Raw genomic sequence first — 5,250 nt, forward strand, 5'->3', positions numbered from 1 at the left:
GGGCCTTGCTCGGGGGTCATTACAAACAGTTCTCTTGGCTGAGGGATTTAGCAACCCTTTACTCCCCTGAGGCACAATTTAGGATCATTTTTAAAAGAGCCTGTGAGGCATCAAAGGGGTCCCAATCCGCACTCCTTCGGCTAGAGAGCAGCTCCTGGTCCCTCCAGCAGACAGATTTAGCTCTTATCTCCGTGTTCCCACGCACTGGGTTCCCTCTAAACGCCTAGGAGTGATCCAGTAGTATCAACAGTCCTGCCCTTCTGGAGAGGATTAGAGGGTGTGGCTAGTGAGACCGCCCACCGCATGAGGGCAATAGGACGTCAGGCTCGGCTTGGCTCCACCTGCTCCCCTTTTCTTTGCCTTTTGATAAATAAGCGACATCATTTCCCTAAGACTTTGTCTTGTTTCTTAAAGAGTCCTGAGAATAATACCCATCTCATGGAGATTTTCTGACAATTAGGTAGAGGAGAAATTCAGAGAGCCTTGAGTTCTCCAGACTGAATGTGTTATGTAAAGTAATTACTCAGTCTGAATAGCCAGGAGGCTTTTTATTCTAGTGGGGGGGGGGGGGGGGCTTTGCTATTTATTTTGTATAAATAGAACGGCTTAGGAGAACCTCAGCCATCCCCTTCTCTAATGCTCTTATTTTACAGAGGAAGAAAATGCTGGACTTTCTGATGTTACGAAACTGAAGTTAGGCTGTGTCCAAACTCCCAGGCTGTGTCTCATCTTCAGGCTCCCCTCCTACCCCCAAGCCATGGAACTCTGCCTGCTCACCTCCACCCTGGAGCATTGGATGACGCCATAGCCCCCCAGACCCTCCACCCCAGAATCAGCTGACTTCAAGGAAGTAAGTTCCCTGATCAGACCCCAATTCCTATACCTTCCTCCTTCCCCACCAGTGCTTTCTACCTCATTTACTTCTTTTTTCAAGTTAAATTTATTCAGGTGACATTTGTTAATAAAATTATATAGGTTTCAGGCATACAATTCTGCCATACATCATATGTATATTGTATTATGTGTTCACCATCCCAAGTCAAGTCTCCTTCCATCACCATTTACCCCTTCCCCCCTTACTCTCCCCTGCCTCCTCCATCCCCCTCCCCTCTGGTAATCACCATACTGGTGTCTGTGTCCACCGAGTCTTTCTATTTAAAGAAGTCCCTTCCGGCCTGGCCTCCGACACACTTGGAGATCTCAGAGTGAGAGTGTTCCTCTAGTGCACCACTTGCCCTCTCCGTACTTGACTATGTCCGCCTGCTCTGCTGGGAGAGCCCCTTCCCTTAATGCAATGTCCTCCCTTCTGGTATTACGGTAGTCTTTTCAAATGAAGTCTCTCCTTACCTAAGTCCAGATTTGTTTTTATTTAACAGGGCTGTTCGACATTCATTGGCTACCATGTTCCAGGCACTGCTAACTCACCATTTCTGCACGGCTCACTGTGTACTCATTATCTATGCATCACTGGCCATCTTTCACTAGTCGAGGGTTTATTTCCCTAAACATAAAATAAAGCTACTGGATAGAGACCCTACTTTGTGTATATTTTTTTGTATCTTCCTGCCGATACAGGACTACACTTTGTACAAGGGCTTAATGAATGCGTTGTTTCACAATTGATTTATTTGCTTTACATGATTAATTCATTAATTGGTAAGTACAGTACATATTTAATGAATATCACTTTTGTGCAAATGTAGAGAAAAATAAATCATAGGTCCTGATCTTTAAGAATGAGTGGTTTAGCTGAAGAGTTAAGAATTTTTCTCATGCAATTAATAGTTAAGTGACAAAAGAGAATATATATAATAACTCCAACAGAACACAGAAAAAGATGTAGCCTCATGGGAGAAAAGAATTCCTAGAAGAGAAAGCAAGAGTAGGGATAGAGGGGGTCAGGGACCTCGTAAGCAGGCGGGATGACCGAGGGAAAGCTGGAGCCAGTCTGGCCAGGGGGGGTTCATTTTGGAAGTGGTTGGGTAGGAATTCTGGGATTGGAGAGGGCTCGATTTTTCACTTAGCATCTTTTAGACTAATTCACTGATTCACCAAAATTAATCATAACTACATCCAATTAATTACATGTTGAGTTTTACCGAGCTAATCATTAGAGGGACTGAAAAGATAAGATGAAATGGGTAGAAGTGCCTTTTACTGAACAAGATACTGTATGAACTGCTAGTCCGTTGTTACAGACTTACTGCCCTCTTGTCACAAAATGTATCAACAATGCTCCTTCACATTTCTCTTTTAACTGGACCTCGCCTGCCGTGAATGGATGCGGAAGCCCCGCTCCCACTCGCTTTCCCAGGACACTTTCTCTGCATCTCCTTTTGCCTGGCGAGGTGGCTTTTCCTGAACCTCTTTGACTAGAGGCAAGACACTGAAAATCTGGATCGCTCTACCTCCCAGGATGAGCTACTCCTCAAATCGTCTTTACCTGAGGCTGTCTTTTATCTCCTACTACCGTCTTGGGACACAGTTTTTCTGCTGCTTTCGGGGAAGATCATGTAGCCTGTCAGGTAGCTACCACAGCTGACAGCCGTGGTCCTGTTCCGTGCGTCAGAAGTGGAGGAAAATATGCAGAGAAAGAACAGCCATGGTGACAAAATACTGCATTAAAAAAGAAGATTTGGGTCTTAAGCATTTTTATGTGTCCCCTCCCCCATTTTTGGAGAAGCAGTTGTATCTAATTATGTTTTTTTCAAAATAGATTTATGATCCTTAGAGATGCTACCTTCCTATAAAGGGACAAGGGGCGGGAATGACGAGAGCAGAGCTGTTCAAGGCCCCAGCTTGATGTAAAGCATAATTAGCAGAGAAACAAACCCATTGGGGTGGGATGTCTCCTAAGAACACACGCTGTTCCTCTGTCTTCTCTCTAAGACGGCTTTGATTTTCTTGTTAGTTTAAAGGCGTCCTAAAGTCGGAATGATGGTTAAATTTAGAGAAACACTCTGCTTGACTGACACGCCAACGCTCGCTATTAACGACGAAAGCTGGTTCAGATGAATGATCTCATCACGTATATAGTGATGAATTAAAAGTGCACCAGGAGAGAGATTCCTGCTAACTACATCAGGTACTGAGATGGTGGAGAATCATGTTTGTGTCAGCACTAACGTTGCTCGTGCATCTGTGAGATGATTGGAGGACGTTTCAGATGCTCAGGGAGCCAGTGCAGAGTTTTATTTTATTTCATCCCGTGTCGGGAAGTTGTAGCCTCCATTACTCAGATTCTCGAGACTCAGGCTCAGATGATGGCAATTTAGTCAGCACTGTTTATTTCCAGCAGAAATGTTGGTAGTTGTGCTCAAAATATCTGTCTTCTTAATTTTAACTGGTTTTGCCAGTTGCCAGTTAAACCAGATTGCAAGTGAAAATGAATATCGTCAACACACTTAAATATTTCTGTGCGCGATACAAAGCAGACTGTAGATGATTATAGGCTCCTGGAAAATGTGTTTCCACAGAAACTTTCTTGGAAATTGCTTGGAGTGTGTTAGACTTTAAAATCACTCATAGATGTGTGCTCAAAATTGTAGCGAATTAAAAACTTTTTTTAACTTTAAAAGTACATTTTATTTAGGGCAGTGAACCTACTCTGTAGGATACTGCGGATACATGCTCTTACACATTTGTTAAAACTTATGCTGAACCCCAATGTAACCTATGGGCTCTCAGTGATAATGATGTCAGTGCATGTCCATCCATTATAACGAAAGTGAAAGTAATGTTCTCTAAAGCAATGATTCATCTACACCCCTATAGTTTAAATATGCTACATGTAACATGTACAGAAGATAACTTTGAGTAGCGGTATGTGATGATTTTCAACACTCCCAATTACTAACCATTCACTAGGACACCGCCGATTACTCTTTCTCTCTCTCCCAAGCACCTGGCCTGGTTTATCCCTTCTGTACTTTTTCACCTGGTTTGTCGCTATAGCCCAGATAGGTCCCTCTCCTCCCACCAGATCCTTCATAATGAAGTCAGAGTTGCCTCTCTGAAAATGATTCTAATAATGCACTTCCTTTTCAGAGATCTTCAAGACTGACAGATTGCGGAAACAAGTCCGACCACGCAGCCCACGCACAGACCTCCTGGGCCACAAGCCCCTCTCAGGATGTCCCGTCTTCCGATCACACTCTGCCCCTGGCTCTGCTAGTAAATTCACACACGAGCTACGCCTTAGCCTATTTCAGATGCTCCCTCCACCCACAGTTCTGTCCTTTGGCTCATCCAGTTCCTTTCTCCAGAATGCTCTTTTCTTTCGCATTTCTGCATGTTAACATCTTGTCATGCAGCATCCATGTACATGCCACCTGTTCCAAAAAGGCTTCTTAGGTATCTCCCTTGCTCCAACCACGGCCCCCCCCGCAACATACGCACACACAAAAGGTTAGCCTTGAATTGTACTTCTCCAGGAGTGACATTCCCAGTATTTACCTTCTGCACAGCACGGCTACCCACTGATCGGAACCATCAGGCCGTAAGCACCCAGTATATTCTGATTGGTGGCCAGCCTGTGGTACATAGTCTTTAGGAGCTCTCAGATCCTAAAGATCTCATCTTCCAGGAAGAGTGCACTGAGCTGTTTTTGACTAACTGCCCCTCCTCTGTGGTCGTGTAGCACCTGTGTGTGCTTCTACCGTAGAGCTAATCACACTCTGCTACGATTCCCACGCTCCAGCAGGCAGCAGGTCTGGCCTGTGTAGACACTCAGTAAGATCTTGCTGGTGAACGGAATGAATTTAAAAAAAATGAATGGAAGCCAAAGGCCAACTTTAATCATCTTTCAAAACTGTTCATGTTAATTGCATACATAAAGTGCTCGAAAACATTTGTGGAATTAAATTGGAGCCTTTGCTTTCTAGTGAAATCTTAAAATTAAGTATTTAATAATATCAGCGATGATGATGGTGACACCGTCAAACAATTGCACTATAGCCTTCAACGTGTTTGGCTCTGTATGAAGTGCTTTATATGTGTTTATTTAATCCTCACATCTACGCTGTAAATTAGTTCTGTTATTTTTCCCGACTTGTGGGTGAGACCTGAAGCATGGAGAAATTAAGTAGCTTGTCTAAATCCAGGCACCTTGTCCATGGCCTGGCCAGGCTTCTGTACTAGACAGCCTGGTTCCAAATCCACTGCTCTCTTGCTCTGAATTTATTTTTGATGCAAGCACATTTTTTGTTCTAATGAACCTATGATTTATACACATTGTTTCTCTTCCCAACC

At 43.8% G+C, this 5,250-nt stretch overlaps 1 long non-coding RNA gene across 1 annotated transcript; it reads left to right on the top strand.

The window, feature by feature from the left end:
• Positions 1-349: 349 nt before the first annotated feature.
• Positions 350-1,530, top strand: LOC123478689 (uncharacterized). Its single transcript, XR_006653979.2, has 3 exons — positions 350-460; positions 654-850; positions 1,377-1,530. It is a non-coding gene; the product is annotated as an uncharacterized lncRNA (long non-coding RNA).
• Positions 1,531-5,250: the final 3,720 nt, after the last annotated feature.

This window comes from Desmodus rotundus, chromosome 10 (genome assembly GCF_022682495.2).
Source record: "Desmodus rotundus isolate HL8 chromosome 10, HLdesRot8A.1, whole genome shotgun sequence".
Classification (NCBI taxonomy): Eukaryota; Metazoa; Chordata; class Mammalia; order Chiroptera; family Phyllostomidae; genus Desmodus; species Desmodus rotundus.